Below are 25,695 nucleotides of genomic sequence, written 5' to 3'. Positions count from 1 at the left end.
GGTTGATCTATGCCGCCTGGCCTCCCAGCACAAATTAGAGAGATTTCAGAGCTGCTGTAAATTTACTCCCAGCTGCCCTTGTTCCCCATAAACTGTTCTAGAGATTACTGGATTGTAAGTATGGTCCAGCTATATTTCCTTTCCCCCACAAATGTACCCCCACTAGGCCAGGAACTGGTATGGGAGTGCCGTGGGAGCCATTACAATAGTTCTTTGCTATTGGGGGATTCCTTCAACACAGGAGAAATCCCCGGAGAGCCAGGTAAGATGACGCTGGGGCTGAGGACCTGGCCTATGACCTTTACATTTCCACATTGTTTAGAGTTAGTAAAATGGAAAACAGACCTTCTTTCATCAGCAGAATATCAGTCTCCCGCGGGAGATATGCGAGCTATTTGCACTAAACAACACAGCTGATCAGAACATGGAATTCCATTTCCACAAGAAATTCTGATTTTTTTTTTCAGAATGAAACCTTGACATTTCCAGTGGAATGGGAATTCCAGAGTTTCATTTAAAAAAAAATCGAATTGACATTTCATTTTAGTTTTTTGAAACAAAATTGACGAGGCCCCTCAATCTGCACAGAGACCTGGCAGCCCTGCTTCCAGGTTCTCTGCTGTACAAGCTGGGGCTTGCGCTGGGATGCTCAGGATTTCCAAGGCTGCCAGGCAGGGACCCCAGAAGCCTTGATAGCTCGCAGCTTGGTGGCAGTCCACCAGGCAAGTTGCCAGGGAGGTGGCTGAGCTAGCAGGGAACCAGAATATTCAATGACATTTACATGTTCCCGTAGAACAATTTGACTTAATCAAATCTGCCTTTTCCAATGGAATAATAATCGTTCGGAAAATTTCTGACCAGCTCTACTGAGCAACCTCTTTCATCTTCAGCCCTTTGTCTTTTTCCAAATTTTCTGCAAACTTATTTCACAAATGTTTATTATTATTTTATTACAATAATTGTGATAAAGCCCAGGGACCCCAGTCCTGGACCAGGACCCCATTGTGTTAGGTTCTGTACAAACACAAAACAGAAAGACAGCCCCTGACCTGAAGAGTTTACACAATCTAGGTGTATGATGAGACAATGTGTGAAGACAGACAGGATAGCACAAGGAAACAATGAGACAATATTGGTCAGCATGATAAAAATGGTCTTAGCTGCCTAATCACTGTCAAGTCTTTCAAAGTTCTCTGAACATTTGTACACAAACAGAGTTCAGCCTAGGGGTTGCTCACCAAGCTCTTAGCATCAGAATTGATCATTGCAATACTAGCTAACTTTGAGTGAATGCACAGGTCACGTGGTATGTGTCTGTTCCCTAGTTGGAGGCACTAAGCTCCTAGAGCCAGGTTTTAAGTGCAAATATTGGCATTTACAGTACAGCCAAGGATCTAGCCTAATGATCCAAGTCTTGCTCAGTGCGGCAAAGCTAGTAATAGGACCAATCTTGGTTACAAAGAGCCCCCTTCCCTGTTTTCAATACCTAACAGACCACCTCTGTCCTAGCATTCAAACCTGGCAGCTTGGAGCTACTGAGGCGCTTGAGCTGTCATTCCCTAGATGTGTTAGTCTAGGGCCCAGTGAGAGAACATGCTTACTGGAGGATCTTCCACTCTGGAATTCGCTGGTCCATCAGCGCATATTGCCACGCCTGTCTATTCAACCATTCTGCAAGAGATGGCTTGTGGGGAGGGGCCTGATTTTGGGTATAAGGTGTCATTTTGCTTTCATTACCTGAGATTGGCTCAGCTGATGGGAGTGTGTGTGCAGACATCAGAGAGACAACGCAGGGAAGGTAATACCTTTTGTTGGGCTGTGTCATTCGAACGCTTCCACCTCCCACCAACAGAAGTTGGTCCATAAATGATATTGTCTCTCTCTCATCCTGAGACCAACACAGCTACACCACCACCATAAACAGCTATGCGGACATTGTTATTTACTGCACATGAAGATAAGAGATCATAATAGGAGCAATTTTTTTTATAAATGGTAAAAATAAGTAATGGGCTGTCCCTACAGTTGTCATAGCTAGATAGACAGACAAACAGCGCTATGGCCCACCCTGGAACCAAACCAACTGGATTGCACTGGTGAAGGAGCAAACCACATGGCTAGGTCTATAGCCTCTTCTGCTGCTCTGGAAGCATAAAAGGTGGGAATGGTCCCTGGGGAATTGTCCCTGTATAGGGAGGCTCCAGAAGAGATGCCAGCATGGCCCGACACTGGCCCCATTCATAGGCCCCAGCATTTCAGGAGTAGGGAGAGCGTGTGGCTAAACCACAAAGAACTATAGCTATTCTCTGCTTTCCAGAGCCCCCAGGGAGCCGTGGGAAACCAAGTGGAATTTAGAGTGACCCTTGAGCCGCTCTAACTGCTGGCAAGAACTAAACAGGGAACTAAAGGGCGCCAAAATCGAAGAGGAAAAGAGGTGGCTTTCCTTCACCCCCCCTCCCCCCCCTGCCATTCCTGAGCTAAATTCAGGAGTGAAGGATCTCAAAATCAGAGTCTTGTTCTTCATTTGCTGCTTTTCTTAAATTATTGATTCAGAAATAACCAGGTGACAGTTGGTATTATCATCAGCGCTACCATTAACCTGCACCAGATGTGTGCTCAGACTCCGTTTGATGCTTCTAAAGTGCTTTCCCCAAATAGACTCGCTTTCTTCTTTTAGACAATTATACTATTTTTTCCCCCTTGTAAAGAAGCTCTGCTGTTTCCCCAGGTTTTCATGTCCCTGCGGGCACACCACCATGTAAACTCTTCCTCTACAAGGTAGGAGAGTTTGATATTCAGGAATGCAGCAAGTTAGTCCCTTTTAATGTGAATTCATATTTTTACAAGTTAATTTTTCGGGGAAACTCTGCAAATGGAGCATCTTTAACTGAAAACATTTGTTAAAACTTTTTGATCATTAAAGAGCAGTTTTGATTTGACAAGTGACTCAAAATGACATAGTATATTTCCTGTCTCAAATAAATGTCTATCATGTTTTCTAAGATTATGAATAAAAGTAGCTACCAGAGCTGCAAACTCACCCTGGGATCTGAAAGTCATGCTGGATCCTTTCTGGCATGCACATTATCAGCCCAAATAATGATTCTGTAGGCCCAAATTCTGCCCTTAGTAGCTAAAGACAGATTCTGGGGCTTGCCCATGAGTAACGAAGGACAGAATTTGACCTTGCAAGTGCAGTTTAGCTAGTAATCCTGTTGGACAATTCATCCAGGCCCAAATGTTCGAACAGTGCACACAAACTTTTACAGGAGCTTGCCTTCAGCACACAATCCCTTGGGCCACTCTTCCACTGTATATGTGCAAGTCATAACTGATGAACACACACATTGGAAGGAGAGAGCTTGCATATATAATTTGTGTAGGCACATGTTTAATGTTTCTGTGCCTCAGTTCTCCCATCCATAAAATGGGAATAATAATGCCTTACTCATCTCTCAGGCGTGTTGTGGAGCTTAACGGATTAATAGTTGTAGAGTGTTTTGAGATCCGTAGATGAAAGTGCAGAATATTAGTACTGAAGAGTCAAAACTGGGACAGGTATTGAGTTCATGAAAACCCCTTTGGGACAATGGTTTGACAAACACAGTGTAGGGAGATCTAAATATACCCCATAGCCTGTGAGCCTGAAGAGGATGGCTGGTCTTTTCATTTGCTGTTTTTCGGTGCTCTTCAGCCTCTGCTGTTCTGTGCCTTTGTGGAACAGATTTTGCCATTCAAAAGTGGCCGCATTTTATTTTTGTTTTAACTTTGCTTGGGAATGCAGAGCAACTCAATCAAGAGGAAAATACACCATGAAAAGCATTGAAAGCCCCGAGGTCAAGGATCCGAAGTTACCCACAATATTAATGACAAACCAGCGGCTGCACCATGGCAACGGACAGAAGAATACGTGGCGTGGAAGCCATAAGCAGTGTGGGGCTCTGAGAAAACACAACCGCGAGAAGAATGGAAATAACATGATGTTCTCTCTGTTCTGTGCTGGGACAGTTATGTATGGTCTAATCATAAAGGTGGCGAATCCAGAGTTTTCAAAAGGGTCCTGCAACAGAAGGAAATAGGGGAAGGAGCTGGAGTTGCACTGCCAAGAAGCTTAATTTCAAGAGGTATAATTGGAGAGGGGAGGAGGAAAAGAGGAGGGAGAAAGGATGCAGGGGCTTATGGCTGAATTGCTGTGGATTCTCCTCTGGGATCATTACAGGGAAAGAATGAATCACTCTGAGAAATCACAACCTGGCTAACTTGATTAGAAATATGAGCCTCCAGTCCCATCCCTTGCTAAAGCTGGGAATTAACACCAGTAAGTTTTGTAGCCTTTGGAGGGTGTCAAATTTCCTATGGAGATGAAGAGAAGGAATCACTTCCAAAACAGCCTTCAGATCATAGTCTATTATTTACTTTTTTTTTTTATTTTTTTTTTTGGTTACTGGGACATCTCTGTTGCTTTGCAATATAAGCAATAAACAATTGCTGACATTGCAGGCCAGATTGTCTGGCTCCTATACGGCCTACAGGGAGCAAGAGAGACAGCCTCCTCCTCCCCACCCGCCCATGCACATACGCAGGGCTCTGGTACAACTGTAGGGCTTGACGACATGGGACTAATGCCTTCTAGCCTTCTTAAAGGAGGCCCTACCTTAGCCATGGCCCTGCTGTCACCTCCATGCCACCCAGCAGATCCGGTATTGGCTGGAGACGGGGAGTGCTTTGTATATGCTCTCAAAGGGTGATGCAAAATCCACTCCGACCCATGCTAGATTGGAGCTCTCAGAAGCATGTTGGATTCCAGAAGTAAAATACCTTCTGCTGGAGTGACATGGCTCTGTATTTCCCTCTAACTGGGGCTGAGCTTTGCAGGGAGCTGATGGAGCTGAGAAGTTGACCCAGTGCCCTGACAGAATTTCAGTGTGAGTAACTACCATTCACCTTCCACAGAGGCTCCGAGACCAAGTCCTGCCCTGCTATACATTGTGTGCATCTTCACTGATGTCAGCACTGCTGCGAGTCGTACAAGTCAGGGCCAGGGTAGTGAGGGTCACAGAGTGATTTGGCTTCCTCTCAGCCCATCGCTAGTCAGCCAATAGCTTTCTGGTGCCAGGACTATTGACCTGCCAAGAAGTCAATGGCCCCCTAACTATTTTAGCTCACAACTGGCACATGTTTGGTCACCAAAGAGTATGAACTATGACCTGCCAAGTTATTTGTTAGTTTATTTATTCTAAATATATTTAGGACCTAATTTTCCAATACAAGCAGAATTTTGGGCGAGATCCTGAGCGGGAGTAAATTGGCATAGCTCCACTGAAGTCAATGCCAACAGTCCACTGGCACAGTGCCTGTTCACAGTGGCTGAAGCTCCAGTACAACATGCCCCGTTTGTGCACAGAATTATGCACTGACCTATCTGTTGCCCTGCACGGATGCCCAGCTTTCTCTTCACTTTAACTCTGTGTGCATATTAGAGTTGCAATAGTGCATGTAATTTTGTACACGTGCATTTCTAAAATTTGGACCCTTATTTTCCTACAGAACCCAAAAGTACAGGTGAGATAGCTAGTGACTCAAAAGCGAGCCACCGTAAACTGGATCACTGAACAGCCCCAGGTTCTCTTCTGCAGTAACATGTGTTGCCTTAGCATTCACTCTGTACACTGACATCCAAGTGACCTAGTTATCTTTGTAAAGTGAAGTGAGGTGGAGAGGCATGGGTTGGGGAAAGGCCTATGCAGGGAGCTGTCCACAGGATTCGATCTTTAAGAGAAACTTGATTAAACAATGGAGAGGGAAGAGTGAAAAGAAGCAGGGAGGGGAAATGGCAGGGGAGGGAGAGTTGGACAGCTTGACTTTGAAGAGGAAACAAGAGCGACTCGGGCCTTGGCTACACTGGCGCTTTACAGCGCTGCAACTTTCTCGCTCAGGGGTGTGAAAAAAACACATCCCTGAGCACAGCAACTTACAGCGCTGCAAAGCGCCAGTGTAAACAGTGCCCCAGGGCTGGGAGCGTGGCTCCCAGCGCTGCAAGCTAATCCCCACGGGGAGGTGGAGTACCTGCAGCGCTGGGAGAGCTCTCTCCCAGCGCTGGCTCCATGATCACACTTGCACTTCAAAGCGCTGCCGCGGGACCGCTCCTGCGGCAGCGCTTTGAAGTTTTGAGTGTAGCCAAGCCCTCAGAAAGCAGCATGACCTTGGGAAGGATATGAGGCCTTGGCTACACTTTGAGGTCTGCAGCGCTGGGAGTTACAGCTGTCTTCGTACAGCTGTGTAGGGAAAGCGCTGGAGTGTGGCCACACTGACAGCTACCAGCGCTGCAGTGAGGCCACATTTGCAGCATTTGCAGTGCTGTTGGGAGTGGTGCATTATGGACAGCTATCCCACAGAGCACCTCATCCCATTTTGGTGCCGTGGGTTGTGGGAAGGGGACGGAAGGGTGTGGGTCATTCTGCTTCCTGTCCCAACACCCCGTGATGCATCGCTTTACATCCCAGCAGTCCCTGTTTTTCTGTCCACGTTTGGGGCCATTGTGACTCTCTCAACGGTTTCTGTGCAGCGCGATTTCTGTGGGAAATGGAGCCCGAACTGCTGAGGAGTATGCTGATGAGTCTTGCCAGCACATCACGTTTGGCAGTCGAGCTATTCCTTCAGCTCCAAAGTGATGAGGAGTCTGACGATGATTGCGAGTCGCCTGACATGTACGACACAACATTGCTTGTGGCTTTCACGGAAATGCTCAGCACCGTGGAACACGCTTTTGGGCTCGGGAAACAAGCACTGAGTGGTGGGATCACATCGTCATGGAAGTCTGGGATGACGAGCAGTGGCTGCAGAACTTTCGGATGAGAAAAGCCACTTTCATGGGACTGTGTGCTGAGCTCGCCCCCACCCTGCGGCGCAAGGACACGAGATTGAGAGCTGCCCTGCCGGTGGAGAAGCGAGTGGCTATTGCAGTCTGGAAGCTGGCAACTCCAGACAGCTACCGATCGGTCGGGAACCAGTTTGGAGTGGGAAAGTCGACCGTTGGAGTCTTTTTGATGCAAGTTTGCAGGGCCATTAATCACATCCTGCTAAGAAGAACCGTGACTCTGGGGAACGTGCAGGACATTGTGGATGGCTTTGCACAAATGGGTTTCCCTAACTGTGGAGGGGCGATAGATGGGACGCATATTGCCTATTCTGGCACCACCCCACCTAGCATCCGAGTACATTAATCGGAAGGGGTATTCTCTATGGTTCTCCAGGCGCTTGTGGATCACCGTGGGGTGTTTCATTGACATTAACACAGGCTGGCCTGGAAAGGTGCATGATGCATGCACATCTTTCGGAACACTGGCCTGTTCAGGAAGAGCTGCAGGCAGGGACTTTTTTCCCAGACCGGAAGATCACAGTAGGGGATGTCGAAAATGCCCATTGTGATCCTTGGAGACCCCGCTTACCTGTTAATGCCTTGGCTCATGAAACCGTATACAGGGAAGCTTGACAGGAGCAAGGACCAGTTCAACTACAGGCTGAGCCAGTGCCGAATGACTGTGGAGTGTGCTTTTGGCCGTTTTAAAAGGGCGCTGGCGATCTCTGTATGGGAAGCTAGACTTGGGGGAAAGCAGCATCCCCTGCAGTTATATCCACGTGCTGTACCCTCCATAATATTTGTGAAGGGAAGGGTGAAACATTCAGTCAGGCATGGACCTCTGAGGTTCAACGCCTGGAGGCTGAATTTGCACAGCCAGAGAGCAGGGCTACTAGAGAGGCCCAGCACAGGGCTTCAAGGATCAGGGATGCCTTGAGGGAGGAATTTGAGGCTGAAAACCAACAGTATGTTTGGTGCCTTGCACGGGAGTGAAGTGCAGTGGTTACAATGTTAGTAGGAATCTGTTTTTCCTAAGCTGATTTGCAGTGCTGTTTCTTTCCTGGGCTAAGGTATCTTTGACTTTCTGCAATAATAAAGACTGTTTTCAAAGCCAAGAATTCATTTATTGAAAAGAAAATAACTTTATTGACAGACACACAACATTTTGGGAACCTAAAAGGGCAGGGGGTGGGGTGGGGAACTGTACAGTCACAGGTTTGAATATGTCCTGTCTGGAGTGCTGTGCAATGACTGCTGCACTTCAGGATGCCTATACTGCATGTGGTGATGGGGGTTGAGTGCAGAGGGTAAGGGTCGTAGTTCTCAGGGCTGGTTGGTGAACGTACAGGTGTTGGAGGCAGCTGGTGGTGGGTAAGAACCTGGATGCTGGGGAAGGGGTTTGGAGCTGACATTGGGGCACAAGGGAAAGAGCTTTGGGACGGGGGGGGCGGTGTGGTAGTGCTCTGCCTGCATGGCTACGAGCGCCTGGATAGAGTCCTCTTGGCGCGCCAGGATGCTTATCAGCTGCTTTGTGCTTTTCTTCCTGGCCGCTGCATTTCTCTGGCGGATCCTGCTTTCCCTTTCCCTCCAGTCCTGCAGTTTTTTATTCTCTCTGGCAGAGTGATCCATAACTGCTTGCAGCAGGTCTTCTTTGCTTTTTCGCGCTTCTTCCGCAGGTTTTGGAGTCTTTGAGCTGCTGTTAACATGGGCAGCTGAGAACTCAAGGTTGCTTGTGGAAAGGAAAAAAAAGGCAACAGTTAACAGAGGCAGCATTGTTTATATCTCAGACAGTTATTCCACAGACAGTGAAGGAGTTTACAGTCTTCACTTTAGCATAATTTTCCATACCAAAAGAGTGCACATAACCCACAGGAGCCCCTGAAATGGTGAGTAAGGGGGACTGATTGCTTCAGGGCTGTGCAGGGTTTCTGTGCATTGGGGAAAGCAAACTGCTGCAGGGGCACCTACACTGAACACTCTCCCAACATTTTCCACAGGAGTTAATCCTGGAAGATATCTCGCTGCTGCGGGTCACCTGGGAAAGAGCGCAGAGGGTCTTCTACAGCAATGCGGATTCCGCCCTGGCCCCTATGCAGCTTGCCTGTGTGCAGCAATGGTCCCCCCACCCCTCGCGGCACAGTGGCACGGACGCGTTAGCCTGACTGGGACAAGGACCACAGTGGCTCTCCCTATAAACTTGCGCAAGCGCATTGCCCACGCTCTGGCTGAAACTTTTGAAGAGATTACCGAGGCTGATTACCGCGACATTGATAGACCACATCAATGGGCTATTCCACATCTAGGCATGCATGCATGCAGCCCTAACCCTCCTCCTCTCCCGAAACATTTCCATCCTGAAAAATAAAAGCCGCTTACCGGGAACCCGCTCCTCTGCTTGTCCTTCACCAAGTACCAGCTGCTGCGACTGGCTACCTTCCTCCTGGCTTGAGAAGAGCTCCTGGCTGCATGCCTCCTGGGACTCCGGGGTGTCTCCCCCCACCCCCAGTACCCTCACTCTCGGTTTCCTCCTCCTCCCCCCTGCACGGCCTCCTCGCCCCCTGCACTGAAGTGTCCATTGTGGTCCTCCAACTGGCGGTGGGGTCACCCCCAAGTATCGCGTCCAGCTCTTTATAAAAACGGCAGGTTGTGGGGTCAGTGCTGGAGCGGCGGTTTCCCTCGTGGGCTTTGCAATAGGAACTCCGCAGCTCCTTCACTTTAACCCTGCACTGCAGCGTGTCCTGGTCATGGCCCCTTTCCAGCATGGCCCTTGATATCTGCCCATAGGTATTGTAATTCGTACTGCTGGAGTGCAGCTGGGACTGCACAGCTTCCTCCCCCCAAACACTGATGAGGTCCAGCAACTCTCCATTGCTACATGCTGGGGCTTATTTGGTGTGTGGAGTTATGGTCACCTGGAAAGATTCACTGATTGCACTCCACACCTGGCTGAGCAAACAGGAAGGGGATTTTTAAAATTCCTGGGGCATTTAAAGGGCGGATCACCTATGGCCAGGGCAGTAGAGTTTGAACTGATGAGCAGAGTGGCTGAACAGGCATTCTGGGATACCTCCGAATACCTCTGGAGGCCAATAGCAGCACTTTTGGTGGCCACGCTGGCGGAGCAGCGCTGCATCACCAGCGCTGCAGTCATTATTCCCCAGGCAGAGGTGGAGTACATGCAGCGCTGTAGCCAGGGAGATACAGCGCTGTATGTGCCTTGCAAGTGTGGACGGTGAGTAAGTTCCAGCACTGTAAAGCCACCACCAGCGCTGCAACTTTCCAGTGTAGCCAAGGCCTTAGACTCCAGGAAGTGGGGGTGGGATCTACAGCTGAAATTGGAGAAGATAGCCAACTAAATAAAGTGTGTGGTCTGGATAAAGGCAAGAGCTAGGGAAGCAGTGAGCTTTAGTAGCTTCTGACAGCAGCAAAGGATTTCTTAGCTCTTGATAACACCCATAAAACCCCATTGATGGCATGAAAGCAGTAGCTCAGGAGGGTGTTGAATTTGGAAAGCAAGGGCTTTGCAAATGTATTTGGGCCCACTCAGGAGCAGTCTTTTTTGCAGCACTCTTTGATCACTGGCAAAAAGGCTGGATTAAATGGCAGAAAGGGAACAGAGAACAAGATGTTCAGCTAGGACATGCAGTTAAGAAATATGAATATAGTTCACTCCATTTTTTTCTCCATCTCATCCCTGAACAGCTACTGAACTCACCTAGAGTGTTTTCACTCCTAGCTTCATCTGCAAGAACAAGGGTCTAACTGTAAAACAATACAAGTCAGGGTAATTCCTAGTGTAATGTCAGAAAGAACAACTAGAGATGGAAAAATACCAAAGCACAAACTGCACTCATCGACTGATGAATGGTGGTACCATGCTCTGCTTCTGACATCAGACCCCTAGGAAAAGATCCTCAGGAATGTGGGGCCCATGGCACATGATGGACTATTTCTGGTTTGGCCTATCTTCTCTATGCAGCCTGTTTCATACTCTCCCTGCTCCTCCTGACAGGGGGTGGGCTGCTGCAGCACTTCTCGTTCTTGCTCTGCTAACAGACTGTGGCATATATGAATGTGACACACATGGAGGTTCATCATATATCTTAAGGTAACAAAGTCCCAGGGTCTGATCTGCTCCATTCTTTCCAGCAATGATGCAAAAATGATGCATGTGGTAGCTGGAGTGATAAGTCCCGAAAGTGCATTCCCATCTGAGTTTGCGTATAGACCTGCCTCTTCACGATCATGCAACCTAGCTCACAGTGGGTTACCTATAAGATGCATATAAAGTCCATTGCCAACCCCTGATCTATAAAATAAAATCTGCAAAGAATGATTGTCGGCCGAGAGCACCTCGTGGCTCAGCCAGGGTCAGGTTCCTCGTTACACGTTCTGTTGAAGTCAAGCCTTCTGGGAGGCATTTTGCACCATGCAGGAATGAGATCAGAACACATGACAGATGCTGTTAAGTTTTTTCATGCACTTAGGGCCCAAACCTAGAGCTGAATATCTTCAACTTGGCTTCCACTGGAGTTAAGCATGTTCAGCACCTCACAGGCAGGGTAGGCGATTCAGTGCCTTTCAAGACTGAGCTCTTCTTTCATGCATTTCCAAAGGATTCAGAATGGATAGTGTCAAAGTTCACCAAGTTCTTTATACTCAGCTTCCCCAAAGAGGATAATTAATGATGGGAAGTATCCCAAAATGAGGTGAGTGATGAAAAGCCAATATTGTCTCCATGGCTTATTAGTGATGAGCCTCAATCCAAAACCTGGATCTGAACAAGCCTGAACTGTGGCTATCCTGATATCTGTAATAGATTGAACCAAAAGCCCGTGAACTTGGAGGAAACTCAGATGCAGATCCAAATTTTGCAGCTGAATAGAGTGTCCCATAGCTAGACCTGAACAAGCTGTTTAATTATGATAATAATACTGAGCAGTTGTACATGTTCAAGGTGCTGCTTAAACATTCACTAATTAATCCTTATGAAGTTCCTGGACGTGTAGGTGAGTATCTTTATCTCTTCTTCTGCGGATAGTGAAACTAACACAAAGAGGTGAAGTGACTTACCAAGGCCGCATGGTGATTTGCTAGCAGAGCCAAGATTTGAGCTTGGGAGTTTGATTCTCAGCTTGCTTGTTCCTCTGGATCATGTTATGCTTCTATAGGAGGGGTCTCACAGTCCCAGCCCACGAGCCATCTGTGGCCCGAGAACCTCATCACTACGGCTGGTGGAGGAGAGACCCATGCAGCCACACTGCCAGCTCTGTCTGCTGCAGGCGCTGCCCCCTGCAGCTCCCATTGGCTAGCAGAGAGGGACAGAGATACTATCATTAGTTGCCTGGCAGAGTCAGCCATGGAGGCAGCGGCACTTTTTCCACAATGAATATAAAGTCAAAATACCAAACACAACTATCTGATGCACACCTTGCTGCAATCCTGAAGGTTTCAACTGCTCAGTCACAGAGGCCAAACATCAACAAACTGACAGAACTGAAGCATTGCCAGGCATCTGGCAAACACTGAAAACTCTCTGGCAGGTGAAGAATTGTATAAAGTTGTATGACAATTCTATTATTTCTAAGAAATTCAAAATAAAAAATACAATATAAACATTTTCTTTTCTGAACACCATCTTCAGTGACATTATTGGCCCACAGGGAGGGTCTGAGGACTGGCACTGGCCCTAAGATAAATTGAGTTTGAGACCCCTGTTCTATAGGGATGTTGTTCCCAGAGAGATAAGGGAGAAATGAGTGCACACCTGTGAGGAGGGCAAATCTGCACATGGGAGAGTTGGAATAAATTCCATTCACCATGGTGGTGACATTGTGGCTATGACAGCTTGTTGGTTTGTGAATAGAGTGGAGATAGCTGCAGAGACAATCATTTTTGACACAGTGTCGTGCTGCTATTTTCCTAAAGCTTGAAACCTTCTAAGTACATAAAGGAGCAAGATGAGTGATGAGCTCTGCAGAAGTTCTAAAAAGAGAGAGGATGTGCTGTGCTGTTCTTCTGCTGGGCTACTGTCCTGGCTACCGCACAGGGGAAGTCTGATGCCATTCCCCTGCCATATTGTTTCCCATAAGGATCTGCCAAAGAATGCCTGATGCAGAAATAAACCATGGCAAGCACTGTCTGTTTCCATTACTGTATGGGGAATGACAGTCTTATGTAATTTACGGGGTTAAACCATCTCAGAGATCAAATACAAATATTGTTCTGTTGTGGAATGTACTGAGTGGCATAGTTAACATTTTTGTGGCAGATGGAAAGTCAAAGCATATCATGCAGCATGAGGTTTTCTGTGTGTGTGTTAAAGACTATGTGTCAAAGCCTGATATTCTTACCCTATTTTTACTCCAGTCATTACTCGGGCGAAACTCCCATTGACTTTAACTGGAAAAGGGCCTGTGTAAGGACTGCATAGGGAATTTAGGATCTGGCTGTATCTCTGCTGGAAATTTAGCTTTAGAAATTCCATCTCTTGGAGTTTCTCTGTATAACTTTAAACTCCAGTCGTTGCTGGCAGTAGAGGGCCAGAACCTTCGCTGGTATAAACTGGTGTAGCTCCAATGAAGTCAGTGGGGTTGTGCCCATTTATGCTAGCTGAGGCTCTTGCCCTAAGAGTGTTTATCTTCTACTGCTCTTACTATTACAGCCTCTGTGAGCTATTTGGCAAGAATTCAAAAATCTACCAAGCAGCCCCGCTCCAATCTCAGAGCACCCCCTGCTGTTTGTCCTCTGGCTGCTGCCACTGCCACTGAGCTGAGGCCACAGTTTTACACAGAGGTAGCAGATTAGAGACCAGCACTGAACGACCAATGGGGAGACGCTGGCCTCTGAAATTAAATGTACGTGCAGTAGATGAAACATTTCTGTGAAACTGAGCTGAAAACTGGTATAGGGGCTATCTTTGCAGCTAGGAAAAGGGAGGTCAGGTTCTTTGTTTTGTTTCAAACAGTGGTTCAAGTCTTGCATGCCTTGCTCAGGAGGGATTTGATGAGGCAAACAGGCATCGCAAAGCAGCTGCAGACAGCAGGTGTTGCACAAGAGAAGGCTCTCACACCAGCAATGAAGGACAGCGAGGAGGCCTATGCTATTTCAGCAGAAGGCATATGGAGAGGAGTTGGGGAGGGAAAAATACCCGTGGTACATCATTTGGCACCCTTAAGCCGCATACTCTGAATCTGATCCTGAAGTATATGGGAAGCTGGTGGAATGATCTGAGAGTGGACATGATGTGGTTGCACTCCTCTGAGCAGTGAGTTTGTGTCAACTTGAAGGGATTTGGGGTTTCCCCAAGCAGCACTGTTGACAGCTATCAACTCACTGCTAATTATTAAACAAAGCCAGGCTGATGGTCTGCTTTCTTCTTGGCTGTGCTTCCACTTCCCTGTGACCTGTGCTCATCCAAAGTGATCTGTCCTACTGGGTTGCAACACGAAAGGTCCCTGCCAAGATTTTCAAAAGTGACCAATGATTTTAGGGGTCCATCATCAGATACCTTAAAAACAGCTGATTTCCAGAGGGTGGGTCCTCAGCACCTTCTGATGCTGGGAGTCCCACTGCAGGCTTATTGCTAGGGGCCACAGACATTTTTTAACACCCTGTCATCTAAACTGGCCGTGAGCCAGTCTAACCAACACAGTGCTGGAGACAGCTGCCAGGGATGGAGACCCATCCTATACTAGGGCTGCTAGCATTGCTAATATGGGAGGAACTGAAAATTTCCCTACAGTATCCAGATTGCAGGTCGCTTACCCTTTCTGATGTGCCAAGCTAATGCAATTATTGGTTCAGCCCACTGTAGAGGTAAGAATGAGCTGCAACATTTGGATCTGGATACAGATGGACATCTGAACTCCCCCAAAGTTCTGAAGAACTTGGATCAAGGTTTTTTGGTTCAGGTTCATTGAAATACTGTTCTTGGGATGTCTGCAGAAGCAGTAAGCCCCAGAAATCCACTGTGTGAGCCTATTCTCATGAGACTACTGGTCCAGTTCTAGAAACCCAAGAGGCCTGGATAATATGGATAATAAAGTTTATTAAAACTGAGCCTCTGATTCTTTTTGGCTTCATCCTTTATTACATTTAGTATGTAATTAATGTGAGATAAAATACCATTAGCCTTTAATTCAATGATACCAATGGAAACTTTATTAATTCAGCACTTTTAAGTATCTAATTTCATGCTTATTAGTGATTCAGCATATACAGTCAGCTTGGACCATTGTTAGCTAGGATGTTTCTAGAGATGGGAATGTGGATCCAGATCTCAAATTTCCCCAGAATCAGGGATTTTTGGATCTGAATTTTTGGTTTGTAAATTCTGGGAATGCTTCAGAGGGCTTTTTGAAGATACTCAGTAGAATACTCTGAAAGCAGGGGTTTGGGGACGCCAGTATCAGTTACTCATCTGATTCTTAGATAGGCAATCTGGAGATCCCAGAATGCATGGCGGGTCTTTCTCTACTCCCAAGAAACTCTAGAAGCTTTTGTACTTAGTGTCCAAATTTAATTCTATTCTACGGATACAGTTGCAAAAGGCAAATGTTTTCCCAACTAGTTGCCGAAAGCTAAAGGTTTAACACGGGGAAATATGCTTATCCCACGGTTTCGTTTGCACCTGCAGATTGCCTTCCTTAGATCTCCAACTGCTCTGATGGTTATATACTGTACATTATGGTAAAGCATACCATACATTTGTAAGTCATTCTTTCGTAAAGGTTTGAAACATAGCAGCATAAATGAAATTACCTTAGCACAGTGATACTCACGCTGAGGCTCACAAGCTGCAAGTGGCTCTTTAATGTGTCTCCTGAAGCTCTTTGCAGGTGCAGCACATGATATTAAAACATGGTGTGATTTAATTATTCATCGATCTAAGTCATTAACCAATCAGGATGCTTTTACTATGTTGTCGACCAATTGTAGTCGATAAAATAATAATACTCGGTCAGTGATTTTGCTGTGAGAAAAATATAAACTAAGTATCTCCCCTGTCACACTGTTTAAATATGAATATATAGTACCATAGTAAATGAAACGAATTCACACTACTGTCAGCCTGTGGAACTCTTTGCCAGAGGATGTTGTGAAGGCCAAGACCATAGCAGGGTTCAAAAAAGAACTTGGTAAATTCATGGAGAATAGGTCCTCAACGGCTATTAGCCAGGATGGGCAGGGATGGTATCCTTAGCCTCTGTTTGCCAGAAGCTGGGAATGAATGACAGGGGATGGATCACTTGATGATAACCTGCTCTATTTGTTCCCTCTGAAGCACTGTTGGAAGACAGGATACTGGGCTAGATGCACCTTTGGTCTGACCCAGTATGGCTGTTCTTATGTATGTATTGTGGCTCTTATGAATAATGTTGATTGCTAATTTGGCTCCTGAACCACTGAGGACTGAGTGTCACTCTTTGGCATTTTGTATTGCTACACTAGAATACCGAATTATTGTAGGGTGATCAGATGTCCCGATAAAATCAGGACCGTCCTGATATTTAGGTGTTTGTCCCATGTCCCAACTGATCTTTGGTCAGGATGCAATTTGTCCCAATATTTCACTCCGCTGGCAGCACTTGTTTTTTTGTTTTTTTTTCTCCACCGGCAGCGTTCAGCCTTTTTTTTTTTTTCTCTGCTAGAGGACCCCCCCTCCGTGTGTCCTGATATTTTCTTCCTCTCATCTGGTCATCCTAAATTATTGGACCTGTGAAAGCATCAGTGAAGGGGAAGAAGGATGGTTTTGTGGTTAAGATACAGGTCTAGGAGCCAGGTGATTTGGGTTTTATTCCTGGCTCTGCCAGAGTCAGCCTGTGTGACCTTGGGCAAGTCACAGAATCATAAGACTGAAAGGCACCTTGAGAGGTCTTCTAATCCAGTGCCCTGCACTCATGGCAGGGCTAAGTGTTATCTCCATGCTTGACAGATGTTTGTCTAACCTGCTCTTAAAAACCTCCAAAGAGGAGTGGGGTTTTCTTTGGTTTTTTTTTTTTGCTCCGTCAGGTGGGAGTCCGAGTGGCTTTTTTAAATTATTATTATTATTATTATTTTTTGCTTCGGCAGTTCAGGCGGGAGTCTGAGTGGTTTTTTTATTTTGCTTTGGCAAAAATGGTAGAGCAGGCATGGCAAGGGGTGCATGCTCAAACATTTTTTACTAATGGTATGTGCGATCAAAAAAGTTTGGAGACCACTGTTCTAACCAACCAGCAACACTCAATTATTCTCTCCTTGAGAAACCCCAGAAGTAGATTAGCTTTGGGTGTTGCAGATGAGAAGTTCTAAGTCAGGGAGCTTGCACAGAACCAGCCACCGCTATACTTGGCTCTAGCCAGTTTATTTAACAAACTCTGGAAATTTCCTAGCCTAATGGGTGAGCCAGGATTGTCTCTTTGAGCAGGGATTGTGATGATGTGTGGCCCCTGCAAGGGATACAAAGATAGCACACTTCTTGACACCCCACAATTCCTTTCTGTATCTGCACTGTGGCCAAGCACAATATGGCCCTTATTAGCCTACCAAAACTGTGTCACTATTGCTGCCCAGTTGTTAACATCAGGACCTGAGATTTAACACCACACCAGCTGAAGAGCAGCGGCTGCCCTGAGGCAGTTTCACGGTCTAACTGCAGAGCAACGCATCTCATTTCAGTGCAGTGATGTTCATTGTAACCCCAGCTACTGATTCTGAAATCCAGCTCTTCCCCTACAGCCCAAGGGCACTGGCACACAACAGCCATGCTGGCTCACATTGGAGCCCTGCCCCCATCCGGTTTTTTTACAGCATTCTCACTTTCCGCTTTTGATGCACATGAAGTGGAAGACAGAGGTAAGTAGCTGGAAATGAGCGACTTGTGAACTTGTAGTTAGCACTAATGAAAATGATGCACAAGCCATTGCAAGGGCATCGGACCTAGGATTCCAGCCTATCCAGCACAGGCGCAGCATGTTGCTTCGGAAAGTGCAAGGTAAATAGTATGGGGCAGGGTAAGGGTTCAGGGGACTCCGTTCTTGCATTGGTGAGAATGCTGCTGTGTGGTCACTAAGCTGCTCCTGCCTAGGTACAAGAGTAATGGCCAAACCCATTGATACTTAGCTCTTAACTTTCTGGGCACCCACTGGCCTACAAACTTGGAGACCTTGTTGCGCATCATGCATGATCTTGCAGGAATAAGGTTGTAGTCTGGGCAGAGGCTGGGCAAACTTCCCTTAAACAGCTCTGTGAATGCTGCACTCCCTTGTGTTCTGATCCTGGATATCTCTGGAGCTCACATTACCAGTTGTGCAAAAATGTAGTTCTGTAGTGTGGGGGAGGCTTACTGCCGACACATCTGGGAGTTGGTAACTGCTACATATTGAGCAGCTGAAGTATCCAAGACACAAATTAGCGCATCTAATACTTTGGAGGATTTTAATTTGGGGAGGTAAGGAGGAGGCATTTTGTTTTATGTTTAAAAAGTCTGCTTGCAGGACAACTGTTAACGGTTTTGAAGATCATTTAAATCTTCCAAGTAGAGCGGGTTGGACTTTTTTAAAATTTAGATACAAATTTGAAAAAAAATGGGAAACATTTTTGACACATCTTTTTCTGAGGGGGTTTCCCTCCTATTTTCTGCCAACTATAGTACTGGTTGAAATTTTTCATTTTTGTGTGTATGTGTCGTTGGAAAGGGGAGCTAATTTTGGGGAAACAGGTTCACAATCTCCATGTGCCTTATTTTTTACTTTCAAAGTGGTGACTTTCTTGATGATTGGGCTATTATGGTGCTGCTGTGCCTTTTTAGAAAAGCAGCCAGTAGCCACTTCTGTCCTCCAATCTCTTTGGTCCAGGCTGAGCCTAAGAATCCTGAAAGAATTCTCAGTTGATACTGGATGAAACTGCATGTTATGTCTTGTGACCTGCTCTCTGATAATAAGCACAAAAGTATGGACAGATCCTTTTCACACCTGCATGGGCCTCACATTGGGGTTTTAGCTTCAGGATCTGGCATTCAACTAAAGGAACATTCACTCAGGATTATGTTTCAATGAGGATGCACGGCCAGAGTTTCCTGGGAGGGCACAAATTCTTCAAAAGTTCAATAAACTATTGCCCTCTCCCCCCCCCCCCCACAAACGGCTTCTGCCAGTTCTCAACGTCACTGTCCTTTTATGCTTATTATCAGAGAGCAGATCACAAGACATAACATGCGGCCGCTAATGCAGCTGCTTCCAAACAGGCCAGACCATTACAAATATAGAAAGCACAAGGGTCTCATACCTATTATGGCTCTTGTTACTCCTAAACACTCGCTGCCAGAGCAGAGTTTCCAGGAGACAGAAAAGGGAACCTGTTCTATTCACAAGAATTTCTTTCTTTTGTATTATTGTACTGCATTCTTGTAAAGCATATTCTCCCCCGTTAGCCCATCTGTGCAGATATCCAGTTCGGAAGTATGCTTTAACTGTCAATCCAAGGTCTTTAGATTTTTTGCTTAGCACACAGAGACATAAATAGATCTCTCCTTAAAGATACCAGAGCTATTTTGTATCCTATTTGAGGCAGAAAGATGCTACTAATGGAATAAAAATCTGCCAATACAATATGCACCTTTACAGCACCTTCCATGTAAGCGTCTCAAGATACTTTACAAACATCCTCAAATTAAGATTTATAGTAGCCCATATTGGGTGGTTAATTTTAATTAGCCAAGTTTTACAGATTGGGAAACTAAGGCACAAGGGGCCAGATTTTCAAAAGTATTCAGGTGCCTAAAAATGCAGATAGGTGGAATTTTCCAAAGTGCCTAGGGACCTACATATCCTTGAAACTCTGGCCCAAAAGCCTAAATGTTGGTCAAGGATACACAGCAATTCTGTGCCTGAGCTGAGAGTAAAACCTCCTCTCCTGCCTCCAAGGTTCACGTTTCAACTACTAGACCATGCTGCCTGGCAAGGCCATATACATGTCAAGCGTGCTCTCTCTCTTTTTTTCTCTCTCTCTCTGCAGGTTCAAGACTTTCAGTAAGGAGTTTAAATTAGCCACCTCAGCATGTCTCCTATCCTAATAGCTACAAACCCTCATTGTTCCTGAACTGGCTGCCTGGCAGATAATATAAACCAGTCACTGCTGATAGTAGAAAATAAGGCTCTGGTTATGGCCAGAGGAATGTCAGTGATTTGTTTAACATTTAGTGTGCAGGTTTCTGAAAAGCCAGTGCAGGTGATGGATCTGTAAAGCCTTTGGCTTTAGGTTTCTGGCTTTAAAAAAAAAAACAAATCTGAGAACTTATTGTTTATTTAAAAAAATAATTTTAAAATGGGTGAAAACAGGTTAAAAAAACTAAAATGAAGGACCAGAAGGGGTGAGAGGTTCCCAGTACTCATGGGGGAGGGGGCAGGAGGATGAGTGGCGTCTGGTACTCCCAGGGGTAGTAGTCCGGGTGAGGGGGTCTCTGGTACTCATGGGGGTTAAGCTGGGGGGGGGGTGCTGGCAGGTGCTCGGTACTCATAAGGGGCAGAAGGTGGAAAATGAGGGGTTCCCAGTACTCTCAGAGGCGCAGTGGGATCCTTCCACTTCCTGGGGCCTGTCACAACAGCAGTCGAGCAGTCTCAGCTGCAGGGCCACCTGGGGGGAGGGGGAAGTGGGGCAATTTGCCCCAGGCCCCGGGCCCCACAGGGGCCCCCACAAGAATATAGTATTCTATAGTATTGCATTTTTTTTATGGAAGGGGCCCCTGAAATTGCTTTGCCCCGGGGCCCCCTCAATCCTCTGGGCAGCCCTGCTCAGCTGCCAGGACCTGGCTTCCTCTCTCACTCCCTCACAGACCAGGGGAAGCAGACAGGGCTCCGCTGAAGGCAGGGGTCAGGAGAGGGCTCTGTCTTGGCAGGAAAGCATGTGGGGGCTATCACCCAGGTCCCTGCCTGTCTCATTCCCACCCTGTGCAGCAGCAGTCGCCAGCCAGCAGTTACCCTCCTCCGTGGAGTTGTCCTGCAGGACTCCGTGCGGGGGTAACTGGCTCTGGCGAGTGCTGGCACTTGCAAAATTTGTGTTAAGATCAGTAAAACCTGAATATTTGCTTTTTCAAAATCTGCAAAATTATTGGGGAAATTCGGTACGGACTGAATTTGTATGCAGATTTGTCTGAGGCCCAGCTAGTCAATGTGATGACTAAGCTAGGTTTCTCAAATGTTGGCATCCAACTTGCAAAACCCACATGTGTACCTGTTGCATACATAATCTGAGCATTTGCACACACGAAATGAGTAACTGCATGCAAACAAGAACGTATGATCTTCACAGCTGTCCACTTTGCAAACACAAATGCAGGATTTCCTTGCACAATAGTTGTCTATGGTAATGTTGTCATGTAGCTTTACTGTTATCTCATATTGCTATTGCAATAGCATCCTGGTCACAAAATCGGGATTTGGTCCCATCACGCTGGATGCTGTACTAATACATATAAAGACACAGTCCCAGCCCTAAAGATCTTACTTATATTTTTACTGCTGTTATTACAAGGGAGAAGGGACTGGACATGAGGAGTTCTGGGAATTATTAGTTTTGTGGGCACAGCAGGAGAACTGGGACACTGAAAGTTTGTTCCTGGATCTGCCACTGATTCATATACCCTTAGGCCAGTCATTAAACCTCTTGTGCCCCAGTTTCCTTAAATAGTACATAAGGATAATACCATCTAATTTACAAGGATGTAGTGAGGCCTAATTAATTATGTCTACACATCTATAGCACCTTTCATCCAAGGATCCAAATGCTTTTTTCAAACAGTAAGTAATGTTCACATCAAGCCTAAATGGGTAGGTTGGAAGGAATATACAAGAACTATGTACCTGCCTCTGGAATAAAAAGGCATAACAGCTGCGTCCTGCAACATTACACAAGAGTTTAGCCAGCAGAAGAGAGGACAGAGCCTGCATGCATTTGCACAGGCATTGGAAGTGTAGGTACATAGAATGTAACCACCCAGGTTGGCGTTTGGGGGACGCTACCTTTACTCTTACAAAAAGGTGCTGTGAGTTTATATTTTGTCCAAATGACAGTACCTCCGACACCCTAGCATTCCCATGCACCATACTGGAGCACTGGCATGGTACTGATTCTAGTAATAGTGAATCACTTCTTGCTGCAGAATCGTGGGGTTCCTTGGAGGTATCCCCTTCAAGCAGTGATGTGGCCATGCCCCGCTTAGCCTGTGACAACGGCCAAGGTTGACAAACAAAGGAGTAACCACATACTCATTCAAAGGATTGTTTCTCAACATGAAAAAATCTCCCAGCAAATCTTACACAACAGTCTTCCAATGGCTCAGAAAATTCCTATCTTCCTGTGCTCCAGGAGGCTGTTTAATTCTTAGTCCAAGGGCTTCTGAAGGGAAAAAGATCTACAAATGGCTAATATGTATATTACCAGATCACAACTCTAGGGAAGACTATGCCTAAAAAGGCCACAGAGGATGGTGGCACGTTTTCCCATAAGAATGCAGCAGTCCCCAAAGAAGATACTGCTGGTGTTAATCTGCAGATGGTGCTTCCCGCTAAATATAGAAACCAGTTTTCCATCTCATAAGCCAGTTCTAAATAAATACATCTTTCTTCAGAAAACCTGGCAAGGCCCCAGCTGAACTGAGCAACCTCAGGCACTGAGCAATAACACCTGCCTGTAAACCTTGGGAGCCTAGTGTGTGCAAACTGCCAGGCTGGCGGGTGAGCTGGGGACCGGGGACACCTAGCTCTTCCCAATTAGAGGATCCCGCTAATTGTTTTCAGAGCTCTGGGGAGGGCAATGAGGCCAAGTGAACAGATCTGCTCTGTGCATTGAGCATTTGTCTCCATCTTTGCTCCCTTCCCATTCTGGACTGTCGAAAAAAAACTGTATTTATGGGAGAGAGCCAACAGGGGAAATTAGTGCTTTGTGGGTGGGAAAAGGGAGTGTGAAAATCATGAAATATAATTAGAAGTGCTGCCTACAGTTATTGCTTTGGGTGTTCAAAATAAGGGCCCAGTTCTTCAAACCCTTATTCACATGAGCAGACCTTGAACTGCTTAGAACCATGAGCAAGAGTGGGCCCTAAAGAGAGCTGATAACTCAAAAAAGGCATTGCATTGGAACAGTGGGTGAGAGTGCTGTATGTAGTGGTTAGAGCAGAAGAATTGCTGCGGGAGAACTCTGGGATTTCTATTTCCGGTCATACCAATGGCAAGCTGCATAACCTCAGGCAAGTCGCTTAGCTTCTCTGCACCTCAGTTCCCTGTCTGGAATGTAGACGTGACAATTCTGATCTTTGTCAGATAGGTTTATGAGGCTTAGCTAGTTAATGGATAGTTAATAGCTAGTTAATGTTAATAATAATTGATGTGAAGAAATTAAATCTCTGGACGTGAACAACCTTGAATGTTGAGAAAGTTTGGATCAGGATCCATATTCTGCCTTTCTCTAAAAATAACAGTAACACACATTTATATTGCATTTCATTTATTTTTCCAAAATGCCATCTCATCCTTAATTGATCTGCTTGGGGATCCTGTAAATTGCTTGCGGATCCTTGGATGGAAAGTGCTATAGAAGCATAGAATATTATTATTATTCATGTGCTACACAGCTCATATGTCCACAATACTTCTAGTGGGTGAAGTACAAGGGAACTGAAATCCATATACTCATACACACAACCAGGGGCCAGGGAGTGGAGTAGTTGCAGCACAGGCTCCGTAGCTGCTAGTTCAGCCCCGAGGCTGGAGTAGTGGCCATACCCCTGCATATCACTTGTTCAGATGTCAGAGTGAGCAGACAGACCCATGTAAATGTATGTAGTCCCTCTCTGCCAAATCATGTGAGTTTAGGGCACAGAACCCTTCTGGCTTTAGGCATTTGCTGGTGGTACCGATCGTGGGGCTTTGATAGTTGGAGGGCTTTGCAATTCTCTTCTGAACCAAGGTGAAATCAACCAATAAGAAGTTATGCCCTGAGATTTGATTGTCCCTATTTTAGAGCTACATCCTGAGAGATGTGGACTTCGAAGTTCAATGGATTGAGATGAGCTCAGCACCTTCCAGGATTTCAAAAGTGGGCACTGAAACTGAAAATGCAATGATTCACATCTGAATTTTTCCTGGTGGAAACTGCATCTGCATGATACCCACGTGCAATTTGCATGCACAGAATGGAAGGTTCAGATATGTGAAAATGGAGGTGAGTAAAACTGAACCTGCAATTTTAGAGGCTGATTTTGCAAATATGACACTCAAATGCTGAATTTCTTTAACTGCCACGAATTATATTATATATCATTTCCTTTTTATTTTTGAATTCCTCTTTGTGATAATGGCTCTATCCATGCTTAGACTCCATGATCCAGACAAGCCTTGATCTCTCTGCTGCGACCATCAGCTAGTGCCTGGTTAGCTGTGCTGGTGGGTTCTGTGCTGTGGACACCTGTCCACTGGGAACTGTACTGAGACCAACAATTCACTTCACGGGCCTCTAAATAATCATCAGACAGTAATAAAGTGCAGCCATTACTGACATGAGTAAGACAAGCACTGGCAACATGGAGCTGAAAGGCTCTTTCACTCATAACCAAAACCCTGAATCATGCAGTCCAGATAATTTGAAAACAAATTTGATAACATCTATTTTTTCCACAAAACTACAGATTGTGAAATACAGGACAGACAGAGCATCCATTAGAACAATTTATGTATTTTAAACAACAAAAAATGCTAAGAAATTAAATGCAAAGGTTCAGGAACTAGATCAGCAAAACCCAAGGATAAAATAGGTGCCCAAGGAAATAGCCTAACAAACTGGAAAGACACTTCAAAACAATCATTTTGTGAGTCACTTAATAAAATCACTTTAATACGTATGTGCTCTGGGGAATAAACCGTCTAGATCTGATTCCTCTTAAGTATGAGGCATTAATCTGTGGGAGGAGAGGGTTAGAAGGAAGCATTGTTCCTTTTCCTTCAGGGCAATGATGTGTTTCTAAATGTATTTAATGGTGCCCAGCATACCATGGGGCTGAGTGCCTTAGAACGATGGATTATTTTAACAAGTGCAAAACAGAAGCAGTAGAAAGATACAGAACCATTGCCCCATGTATTTATAATAGGAAATCATTCTCAGACTGGACTGAGCAGCAGAAACGATACCATCCTTGCCCATCTTTGGAGTTGCTTTGTTCCAGCAAAGAGAGTCCCTCTCCCCTTTCCTAAAGCCCTCTCAATAGCTTGTAAATCTGCTGTGAAAACACATGGTTGCCACTGTGGGGTCTGCTTTGTGCATACACAGTCAGCACCGCACACCATTACATAATAAGGCAACTTAGATTGCTCTTGTTCCACTTTCTGAGGAGCAATTACTAAAAAATCTGAGACCACTGAAAGCCCAGGAAAGACTGAGTTAGGGCTGCTAGCATCTTTTACACTCCACGATGTGTAACGCCCAGTTAATGGATGTCTGGAAATAATGTCTGATGTATGCACCGCAGATGATGCAATATCCAACTCAGGAAGGAATTTTAACTAATTAATCACATGAGGTGAATCAGAGCTGGTGCTAGGCATAAGCATACTAAGCAATTGCTTAGGGCCCCAAGCAGCTGAAGGGAGCCTCCATTCACTTGCGTAGTATGTATTGGGGCGATGCAAAAATATTCCTGCTGAGGGACCCCAATGGGCTAGCACTGACTCTGAGCTGAATGTAATGTATTTGTTAATATCACTAAAATACTTGGAAGGTGAAACATGCTGGATAAAGTCTAAATACTATTTCTCCACTCCATGGCTAGGTGTATTGCGCATTTCTCTCTCTCTTTGCTTTGAAAC

The 25,695-nt window shown here is 45.8% G+C and overlaps 1 long non-coding RNA gene across 1 annotated transcript; it reads right to left on the bottom strand.

Annotated features, from left to right (window-relative positions):
* Positions 1-7,977: 7,977 nt before the first annotated feature.
* Positions 7,978-9,381, bottom strand: LOC142047862 (uncharacterized). The gene is made up of 2 exons (XR_012657129.1): positions 9,236-9,381; positions 7,978-8,588 (listed from the first exon to the last, which is right to left on the bottom strand). It is a non-coding gene; the product is annotated as an uncharacterized LOC142047862 (long non-coding RNA).
* Between the last annotated feature and the right edge of the window lie 16,314 nt (positions 9,382-25,695).

Source organism: Chelonoidis abingdonii, chromosome 17, assembly GCF_003597395.2.
Source record: "Chelonoidis abingdonii isolate Lonesome George chromosome 17, CheloAbing_2.0, whole genome shotgun sequence".
In the NCBI taxonomy this organism is placed as follows: Eukaryota; Metazoa; Chordata; order Testudines; family Testudinidae; genus Chelonoidis; species Chelonoidis abingdonii.
The sequence above is the reverse complement of the archived record's forward strand: the minus strand, read 5'-3'. Positions and strand labels throughout refer to the sequence as shown.